We start from the raw sequence: 11,553 nt of genomic DNA, 5'->3' as shown, positions 1-11,553 counted from the left end.
TCTTATTAGTTAAATTTATTTTAAACCATATGGGGTGATTGTCTGGGCAAGGTGAAGGAGTCATGACCCAAAGAGTGAGGAGGTATGGTTGACTTGATCTAGTTTCTACACACTGGAGTGAGCTTGCTCAACTCTGTTTTTTTGTCTCTGAGCATGCTCAAGAGACCGGAATGCAATGTACTTGACCCAGCCAGACCTGACCTTCTTCATTTCCCCCTTTTGTCTTTGACTCCAGAGCCTCAGCCAGAAGGACCACATTTTTATGGTTTTATATATATTTACGTCTGGCCCGTCTACCCATTTTAATAACAGCAAAGACTATTATGAATCCAAACAGAAATAAAAAATATGGTGAAGTAAGAATAAGCCCCCTCATCCAGGCCCCCATTTTTGCCCATCCAGCACTTATGCCATTCCAGATATCGTCCCATACATTATTGAAGGTTATTATACCTATGGCCTGGGTATCATTAATTTGGATAATTGTATGGGTCAATTTTGACAAATGTTGAAACGAAGGGTCCCAAGTTTTCCATATATACAGTGACAAATTTTTATATTGATCATAATTTTTGCAAAAATAGGGGGTTACACAGATATTGGTGAAATTTTCATGACATCTACCCAATGCTTTAGTCTCTAATAATTTGACTTCTTCCCAAACTAGGTCTATTTGAGTTTGTAAATTCAGTACTGCAGCTCGAACATCTTGGAAGAGGATAGCAGTCTTGCCAAAGGCTTGAGATGTATTATGGGCCAATTGATTCATGACTGCTGCAGTCATAATCTGGTTTTGGAGCATCACGGCAGCAGTCACTGGAGCAGAGACGGTGGCGACCACTGAGACTATGATAGCAACAACAGCAGAAACGTCAAAATCTCATTTCTTCAAGGGTGTAGCATCAGGTTGAAGAAGGGGTCTGAATCTTGCCAATCTTCAGTGAGATTAATGGGGATCCAGATCGCTGGGAGATTCCTGCCAAGTAAAATTATATATATATACCAAGTAGAATTGGGGACATAGGAAGGGTTTAGGCAAGGGGTATCCATTACCTTGGCCTGGACGTGTAAGGTAGAATTGGTTATGATGAAGAAGAATGGGGAAGGGAGGCATGTTGAAAAAGGTAGAACAGTATTATTAGGCACATAAGAGACCGAAGTATTTGTTCTGGAAAAATATGTTTGAGCACTAAAGGAAGCATTTGCACCCAGAGCCAGAAAAAGGGGACTGAAATCAACTGTCTGATGATATCCTATGAATCTAGAGGAAATTGTAGGCCCCCAAATACAATTGGGTTTGGAACCACAATTAGTATATGTTTTATTTTCATAAGGCCAAAACGAAACATCAGCAGTTGTATTTATAGGTCCATAAGACCCCCATCCTATGGCTTGACTTTGTGAAGGAAAAAGTGAGACAGGTATTAGTAATCAACACGTTTGAAAGGGGAGAGAAAAGGCTGGGGGATTGGTCCCAGGTTGATCAACTCCCATACACAGGGGAACTGGAGGGGGAGCATAAATCCCTGTTGTATGGCGCTTAGCACTGTTAATTGGTGGCTTAGTACTGAAAGCATCGAAGGCAGTTAAGAGAACACCCCAGCCTATAAGGTTTTGTCATTGTAGATAAACACAAGGGTTGGGATTAGATAGGTTTGAGGCATCATTAGTGAAACACACAGAACCCGAAGAAACAGAGGTATTCCACTTTGTCCTTTGAAAGGGTACTGAGAAGTCTCTATCTATGGAAGAAGGATGTAATCGAGAATCATTGCCAAAAGGCCAGGGTAAGGTAGAATTCTAATCAACCATGACAAGGATGGGGGGTTTGGTACAAGGGCCCATACTTGCATGACCGTAGATGGGTCAGCTTGTTCAGTATTGGCAGTAAGCATGGCACACAGGAGAACTACCATCATAGGCCCAGGAATGGGTTTAGGGGTCCCAGGTGGGGCCATCTTTTGTGCCTGTGCACAGAGAGCCTTAATAGCACCCCAGGTAACCGGGGGAGAATTACTGGGTCTTGGGAGTCCCCTGCGCTTGTGGTGAGGGCCTTCTTCTAGGTGAAGACCTTTCATTTTGTTGTCCAATGGTGTAGGGCTTGACATTCCAGGCTGGAATCCACGTAGGTTGTTCTGCTTCCTGTGGGAAAACACAAGCATATCCTCCCTCCACCGTGAGGAGGGGTCTGGCCCTTTCCATGTATCTGATAGGGGATCCTTCCAAATTACAAGAAGAGTGGAGCCTGTTCCTTGTAAAGGTTGCCAATGTTTAATAGCAGGACTCTGTTGATTATTATCAAAAGTTAGGAAATTAAGAGTGAACAGGGCCATATGGACCCTATTTTGAGGGAAAACAAATATACTTGTCTGTTGTTGTTTAGCAAGCAGTTGTTTAAAGGATTTATGAAATCTTTCAATGATTCCTTGGCCTTGGGGATTATAAGGAATTCCAATTACATGAACAATATTATAGCACTGTATGAAATTTTGAAAGGCCTTTGATGTGTAAGCTGGCCCATTATCTGTTTTTAATTTATGTGGTATGCCCATTTTACAAAAGCATCTCAGAAGATGACTGATAACATTTTTAGCCTTTTCTCCTAGAGTGGCAGTGGCACAGGCGAATGCAGAATGAGTGTCAATTGAAATATGGACATATCTGAGCCTTCCAAACAAAACAACATGGGTAATGTCCATTTGCCATAAAGCATTGGCCTTTAGGCCTCTGAGGTTAACCCCTGGGAGTTGTAATGGGCCTATAGGTAATAGAGGACCACAAGTTGCGCATGTGCGTATAATCTGTTTCTGTTGTTCTTTAGTAAGTGAAGGGAACATATGTGTTAAACTGTGTGCTGATTGGTGGAATATTTTATAACTATTGATAGCATACTGAATGACAGAAGAGGGGAGGGCTGATACCGCTTCATCTATCATCTTGTTCCCTAAAGCTAATGGGCCAGGCAGATCTGAATGTGACCAAGTATGTTGTAGGTAGAGAGGGTGTGAATGTCTCTCCAATAACTGTTGTGTCTTTATTATAAGAGCATCTAATGGGACCTCCGGGAGAACCTTGAGGATGGCATGAGGCTGCGCAGGAAGCAATGTTGCACAATAAGCACTATGTGTGAACAAATTAAAGGGTTTACTCGCAAAATATTCTAGAGCTAAAATAATAGCTGTGAGCTCCTTAACCTGGGGGGAGCCAAATGAGGTTTCATGGATCTTATAAAGGGGCTCATTTTTATTGAGGGAATCAAAAGCCACGAAGCCATATTTATTTGGGCTCCCATCTGTAAATACGAAGGGGGCTTCCTGTATAGCTTGTTGAGTTATTGGATTAAACATTTGAAGAGGAAGCTTAAGTAGGCCTTGGAGAATTTTATGTTTAGGATAATGATTATCTATTTGTCCTGTAAAACCTGCCATTGCTATAGCAAACGTCTCTTCAGACTCAAGAAGATGAGGAATAATTTCTAATTCTAAAGGTAATATCAGGACCTCAGGTTCTCTTCCCAGCACCTGTAAGGTCCTTGTTCTCAATTTGATTATCATCTCACTAAGTATTTCAATAAAATTTGTTATCTTTTTTTGTGATAATGAGGAAGACCAGTGAATCCATTCAATAGGTCCATGACTCTGCCATAAACACTCCATAGGTGATCTTGGTTTATGGCATAAGGCTAATCCTGTTATAGCCTGAGTGGGATCCAATCAAGCAAGAACCACACCATGGAGTTGTTTATTAATCAAATCTAATGCCTGCTTGGCGGGCAAATTTAAACATCTTTTTGAAGTTGGGGTGCAATCTCCCTTGAGTAATTGGAAGAGAGGCTCAAATAAACTGGTGGGGATTTTAAGCCATGGGTGTATCCAATTAATTTGTCCTAAGATTTGCTGTAGCTCAGCAAGGGAAAGACAGTCAGGTATAGTTATCTGTGGAGTTTTAGGGGACTTTTGGGTCAAATCAATGATGACACTCAGGAAGGACATTGGACACCTCCTTTGGATCTTATCAGGCTGTATATTAAATCCAGCCTGTTTAAGGGCCAACATCACTCAACCCAGTAAGGCCTCTAAATCTAATGAAGCCATACTGGCAATAAGGATATCATCAATGTAACTATACAACTGGGAGGATCCATCTTCTTGAATGTGGGCCAGTGTCTGAGTGACTGTAAGCTGGCAGATTGCTGGACTGTTTTTCATCCCTTGTGGTAAAACACACCATTGATATCACCATGCAGGCCTACAGTTATTGACCATTGGCATGGTGAAAGCAAAACGCTTGAGATCCATGGGGTGAAGAGGAATTGAAAAGAAACAGTCTTTAATGTCAATAGAGCATAAGTACATGTCAACAGGAATCACTGAAAGAATAGGGAGCCCTGCTTGAGGGGCACCCATGTCAGCCATGATGATGTTTATGGCTCTCAGGTCGTGTAGTAGGCAATATTGGCCTGGGGTCTTTTTTGGAATTACAAATATAGGAGAATTCCATGGGCTAGTGGATGGTTCAATGTGTCCAAGTTGTAGCTGTTGTTGTATGAGGTCCTGTAGTGCTGTTAATTTATGTTGGAGTAATGGCCACTGCTCTACCCATACTGGTTCCTCATTATGCCACTGTAAGGGTATGGGTAGTTGGAATGACAGAGCAGTGGCCTCTAGGATTGGGGGGAACAGTGCTCTCTAACAATTCATCATAAAAGGCTTTATCATCTGTGGTAATTACAGCATCCATAGCCTCGAGGAGGACTCTGCCCAACAGATTATTAGACAGATCAGACAATATGGTAGGGCAGAATTTGCCTTTATGTCCATCAGGGTGTGACCATGGACTAGGCTGTGCCATGGTGAGTGAGGGTTGAGTGCCTCCTACCCCTATTACAGGGGGCCCTGGCACTAAGTCCCAATCTGGGGGGATTTCCTCTCAACACAAGATTGTTCGATCTGCGCCGGTATCAATAAGCATGAGGAACCTTTTCCCAGGGCAGAATAGGGTCAATCTAGGCTTGAACATATCAATGGGAGTGGTCCACATGATTTTACAGGGTGACCTTGAGTCAGCCAATTGATTGGAAATGGGAACTGGGGATCTCCATTTTAGTGGGGCTGGCAGTTGCCCCCTTTGAAGTTTAAAGGCTGGGTGAGGTCAGCAGGCCCTTCCATAGGAGGAAGAGGTATTCCATCTCTATGATATTTAGAACTGCAATCTTTTTTCCAATGATAGCCCTTTTGGCATCTTGGACAAGGCATTGCTGGGCACACTTGGCCTCCTGTGGGTTCTCTAGTGGTTAGGGGGCATTGTCTTTTTATGTGACCCAGTTGATTACAGCCCCAGCAGTTTGGGCCACTGTTTTGTTTAGATTGTTGAAAGGGAGCAGCTGCCGCAAAGGGGCTAGTAATAGTAGCCACTAGCATCTGACTGGTATGGTCTGGGGTTCCTTTGTCTTTAGTTTGTAAAATCCAATCATTTAATGTTTTGTCCTTTATTGGAGTTATGAGAGTTAGCATTATGGCAGCCTTCATATATTAATTTACGAACTAAGGCCCTCTGGGCATCAGGATGAGTGACCTTAGGTTCGACCACCTGAATAACTCTCTGACAGAAGTCAGAGACTGTCTCATTGGGCTTTTGTATGAGCTTTCCAATAGCAGTGGTCCCCTGAGTCACTGGTATATGCCTCCATGTGGTCAGTGTGCAATTACACACTTGATCATAATATACCCCTGTTTGATGGGCCTGTTGTAACACATCAGAGAAACTTCCTGTTCCCCGTAGCATGGTGGAAGAGATAGGCAACCCGGCTACATTGTTGCGCTGGTCCTGTTGGTCACATTGTTCCTTATACATAGCCTTAAACATCAAAAAATCCCCAGGGGGGGCAAGCAGGCACATGCCATATCATACCAATCTTTGGGGCAGTTGATATTATAAGCAAAATTATCTAGGAGCTGTAATGCATACAGGCTCTGTGGACCATGTTCTTGTACAGCTTGTCTGAATTTCTTCCACACCTTCGGTGAATGGGGCACCCAAAGGAAGGGCATTTGGTCCTCCACCCATTATTACTGGGTAAGCCTTCAGTGAAGGTTGGTGAAGTGTGTTTCTCTGGAGGGTTTTCTTAAAGAATGATTTATTGTTAGGAAACTCTTCCTCACCTGATTCCTCCTCAACAGAGGAGGAATCAGAGGTATCTGCATTTGATCCGATAAGATGGTGGCACACATACTGGAGGGTGCCATGTTAGACAGGAAGTTCCACCCTCCTTTGTTCATGATGGGGAGGTTTAGGGAGAGATGCATCAACCAGGGGAAGTTCTGGTTTAGCAGGAGGGGCAGAAGCCTCGAGGGAAGAAGAAGGCGGAAGTGGAGATTTACATTTGCCATTTGTATCCCGAGGCGATTCGCTGCCATCCTGAGAACAACAAAAGGGTCCCTTTATCTGTTTGGCCTGAACTGTAAACACCTCTGATGCCTTGGTGGCATGTGGATCCAAGCATTGACCAATCGCTGATCAGAAAAAAGTCTAACCGGAGGGATACCTCTCCTTGTCTCTCTGCACGCTGGGAGTTATGAATAGCATGCTCCCAGATGTTAGGATCCACTACATCAGCACCCTCCATCCAAGGGGACGATTTAAGAACAGTCTCCCAGAAGACCAGAAGGCGTTCTTTGGAGACCTTCATTCTCCTAGACTTTAGCAGAGCCTTCACAAGTGCAGCCTGAACTGGCTTGTCCTGACTTAAGAGATTACCCATGATAGGGATCCTTACCTGGACTTCAATATTTACCTGGTATGCGCAAGCCCCATGTTGGGCGCCAATATGTATTTTTCATTTCAAATGAAAATAAAGTCTATAACAGTGAGACTATTTCAGATATTGTAAACCAGATATTTATCTTATCTACTTTACTGAACAGATTCATTTTTTATTGTAATGGACAAGGTCCATGAACCCTTTTCCCTTATTTTTTAGTATATAATTAATTTTTTTTCATAATTAATTTTTTTAAGGAGACTAGTATTTTTTTAGAAAGAAAGGAAGAATGAAAGCCTTCTCCAATAAATTCCAAGATTCATGAATTATTGTGTTCTCCTCCTTGATGTGGTTACTGCTGTCAGTAATAATATACACCTTGATTCAGTGATTTTATATTTGCATTAGGGAAAATATAAGTAAATGTACATATTAAATTTTTATCACTTAAGAATATTATCAAAAGCTCTTTAGAAATATTCTTCAGTGAAAAAAATCACCACACATAAACTGAATACAAAATCATGAACAAATCTGAGTATACTGCTAGCAGTAACATTTTAAGAAATACAAAGATAAGTCCTTCAGAGACAAAGCAAATACCAGAAGCTAATTTTAATCCACATCAAAGAAAAAGATCTTTGGTAAATGTAAGTATGAAATTATAAAAGGTAGCATGAGTGCATACTTTTTTTCCCATAATTGATTTATAAAGCATCTGTATGTTACAGTATGCATATAATTTATTGTTGAGAATCTATCATATAAGGATGTACCACAGGGAAAATTAAGAGGGCAAAATAGGAGAGTGGAAACTAAAATTCTGTAGGAATAACACTTCTATATCATACTGAAATTAAGTGAGTATAAATTTGAAGAAAATTTAGATAAGTTAAAATGTATATAATAAGCCCTAGAAGAAACACTAAGAAAATAATTTATAATGTTAAAGGAATTAATGTGTTATGGTAGAAAATATTCACTTGATTAAAAATTAAACATTAAAGACTGAATTAAGACAGGAAGTTTATAGGAAATAAAAGGTAAAGTGGAAGCAAAAATCCACATGCAGCAATAATAATGTCAAATTTGGTTGAGTTATACAAACCAATCAAAACCAGACATTTTCTTGATAAAAAAGACCAATGACATATTATTCAGGGACATATTTTTAATTAAAAGATATAACTATGTTAAAATTAAAAGGACAAAAATTATGTCATGCAAACTGGAAGCAAAAGACAGCTGGAGTGGGTGTACTAACATCAGCTAAGGTAGACTATAAAACAAAAAATCAATTACTAGGATAAAGGTGGGTATTTTATATCAATAAAATGATCTATCTTTTAAAAATACAACATATATATATAACAACAGAGACCAAAATGCATGTAGGAAAAATGATGGAATGTAGTAGAGACACACAATTCAAAAATAATAGCTTGAGACACAACAAATTAGATAATTCAGATGAAATAAACAAGTTACAGAAGAAATGTAAGCTACTGAAACTGATTCATAACACAGAAAAACTTAATAGAATTTAAACATTAGGGATTTGATTCTTAATGTAACAAGTCCCTCAAAATGTTAAACAGTTACCTTATAACCAGAAAATTTCATTTCTTGGTACATTCTTAAAATGTTCACAAAAAAAGTGTACATGGTTATTTACTATAGGATCATTCCATACTGGTCATAAAGTAGAAAGAAGCCAAATATTCATTGATAGAATAAATACCATGCAGTGTTGTTTTGTTTTGTTTTGGTACTGGGGATCAAACTCGGGACCTTGTGCTTGCCAGGCAGGCATGGCACCACGGAGCTAAATCACCAGCCCTCATGCAGTGATATTTTACTCAGCCATTGGATAGAATAAAGCACTGATACAACCTGTAACATGGATGAACCTTGAAGATACTATACTAAGTAAAAGAAGAAAGTGACAATAATACCCACTTATGATTCTGTTTATATACTGAACAAGACACAGCCAGGTTTAGGGAGAAATGAGAATTTTCTGTTAATGGATTATGGGGTTTATTTTGGAAATTATGAAACTGTTCCAAATTGAATTGTGATTATGGTTGCAAAATATTAAGTACAATAAAAGTCATTGATTTGTATACTAAGTGCTAAGTATGTTGTATGAATTATATTTTAATAAAGATGATATATTTTAAAGTTGCTGTCTTATTGGCCTTGGATTATCTTTTCATATATTCTTATTGGCAGTTTGACCACCAAAATCTAAATCACTCACTAAAACATACATGGGGTAGACAAGGGTCAGTCATTGCTGAGTCCTGTGTTTGAAGGGGATAATTGGATGCCTATCCTGTCACTACTTTTTTGGGTCTGTTCAATACTCAGACTCCATAGTGCCCCTCCTTCTAAACTCATCCTCTAATCTTGATATTCAATCCTAGGTACAAGATTTCCCTCTGCTGAAGCAATTTTAGGCTGAAAAGACAAGAGCACTTCAGTGTTTCAATTTCTCTAAAATTTAGGAGGCTAAATCTCTTTGGAAAAGTTTAGATCATATGAGTAACTTCTCACTGTGAACTAATCATATGGCTAGGAGAATGAGGGAAATGTATTGATTCCTTTAAACATATGTGATACTTTTTCACAATGGATTTGCCACGAGAGCATAGGTGTAGTGAAAAACACCACTAAATTAAAACCAACATGGGAAAGGAAAAGACTCATATCAATATCATCATCATTGAACATGTGGATTTGGGCAAGCCCACAACTACCAGCCATCTGATCTACAAATGTGGCATCAACAAAAGAACCATTGAAAAATTTGAGGAGGCTGCTGATATGGGGAAGGGTTCTTTCAAGTATGCCTGGGTCTTGGATAAACTGAAAGCTGAGTGTGAACATGGTATCACCATTGACATCTTCCTGTGGAAATTTGAGACCAGCAAGTATCATGTGACTACCATTGATGCTCCATGACACAGAGACTTTATCAAAAACATCATACAGGCACATCTCAGGCTGATTGTGCTGTCCTGATTGTTGCTGCTGGTGTTGGTGAATTTGAAGCTGGTATCTCCAAGAATGGGCAGACCCATGAGCATGCCCTTCTGGCTTACATGCTGAGTGTGAAACAACTCATTGTTGGTGTTAACAAAATAGATTCCACTGAGCCACCCTACAGCCAGAAGAGATATGAGGAAATTGTTAAGGAAGTCATCACCTACATTAAGAAAATTGGCTACAACCCCGACACAGTAGCTTTTGTGCAAATTTCTGGTTGGAATGGTGACAACATGCTGGAGCCAAGTGCTGACATGCCTTGGTTCAAGGGATGGAAGGTCACTCATAAAGATGGCGATGCCAGTGGAACCACACTGCTTGAAGCTTTGGATTATATCCTGCCACCCACTCACCCAACTGACAAGCATTTGCGGCTGCCCCTCTAGGATGTCTACAAAATTGGTGGTATCAGTACCATCCCTGTGGGCAGAGTGGAGACTGTTGTTCCCAAACCTGGCATGGTGGTCACTTTCACATCAGTCTATGTCACAACTGAAGTAAAATCTGTCGAAATGCACCATGAGGCCTTGAGTGAAGCACTTCCTGGTGTCAATGTGGGATTCAACATCAAGAATGTGTCTGTCAAAGATGTTCATAGTGGCAATGTTGCTGGTGACAGCAAAACTGACCCACCAATGGAAGCAGCTGGCTTCATTGCTCAGGTGATTATCTTGAACCATCCAGGCCAGATCAGTGCTGGCTATGCTCCTGTACTGGATTGCCATACAGCTCACATTGCTTGCAAGTTTGCTGAGCTGAAAGAAAAGATTGATTGCCGGTCTGGTAAGAAGCTGGAAGATGACCCCAAATTCTTGAAATCTGGTGATGCTGCCATCATTGACATGGTTCCAGGCAAGTCTATGTGTGTCGAGAGCTTCTCTGACTATCCACCTCTGTGTTGTTTCTCTGTTTTCAATATGAGACAGACAGTTGCTGTGGGTGTCATCAAAGCAGTGGACAAGAAGGCTGCTGGAGCTGGCAAGGTCACCAAGTTTTCCCAGAAAGCTCAGAAGGCTAAATGAATATCACCCCTAACACCTGCCACCCCAGTCTTAATCAGTGATGGAAGTCCAGTCTCAGAACTGTTTCTCCCAATTGGCCATCTAAGTTTAATAGTAAAAGACTGGTTAATGATAACAATGCATTGTAAAACCTTCAGGAGGAAAGGAGAATGTGTTTTGTGGACCATTTGTTTTCTTTTTGTGTGTGACAGTTTTTAAGTTATTAGTTTTTAAAATCACTTTTTAATGGAAACAACTTGACCAAAAATCTGTCACAGAATTTTGAGACTCACTAAAACAAAGTTTAATGAGAAACTTGTGTCTTTTGATCAACACAAAACTTCAGTTCTTTATAACCTCTTTCTGGTGTTAACCCTGAAACTAAATGAAAATATTCTGACTGCTTCATATCTGGGAATTAGAGGGAAAGGTACTGTTTTAAGTAATAAAGAGGTATGGGGGAGGGCTGTTGATGGCACCAATTAATATAGCAACACTTTGGTATTATGTAATTTATAATTTAGGCTTATAAAACATGTTAAATCTCTAAAAGAAAAGTGTGATCTGTCTGTTGTTCCTGAAATGATCCCTGGGGATAGAATGCATAAATATGCAGATTGACTTCATCCAGTGAAATGTAATTTCTTGCAGACCATAAGGCTGAGAATGGGAGAAGAGTGGTTTCTAAATTGAAAACTGAAGCATGACTAATGGTAGAAAAGAACCACTAAAGCTAAGGAG

General features: G+C 40.2%; 1 pseudogene; it reads left to right on the top strand.

Moving 5' to 3' along the window:
- Window positions 1-9,451: 9,451 nt before the first annotated feature.
- Window positions 9,452-11,232, top strand: LOC101726181 (elongation factor 1-alpha 1 pseudogene; annotated as a pseudogene).
- The last annotated feature ends 321 nt before the right edge of the window (window positions 11,233-11,553 follow it).

The sequence above is a fragment of the Heterocephalus glaber genome, unplaced genomic scaffold (genome assembly GCF_053883595.1).
Source record: "Heterocephalus glaber isolate CG9 unplaced genomic scaffold, H.glaber_assembly_v1.0 deba00001429, whole genome shotgun sequence".
NCBI classification, from domain to species: Eukaryota; Metazoa; Chordata; class Mammalia; order Rodentia; family Bathyergidae; genus Heterocephalus; species Heterocephalus glaber.
The sequence above is the reverse complement of the archived record's forward strand: the minus strand, read 5'-3'. Positions and strand labels throughout refer to the sequence as shown.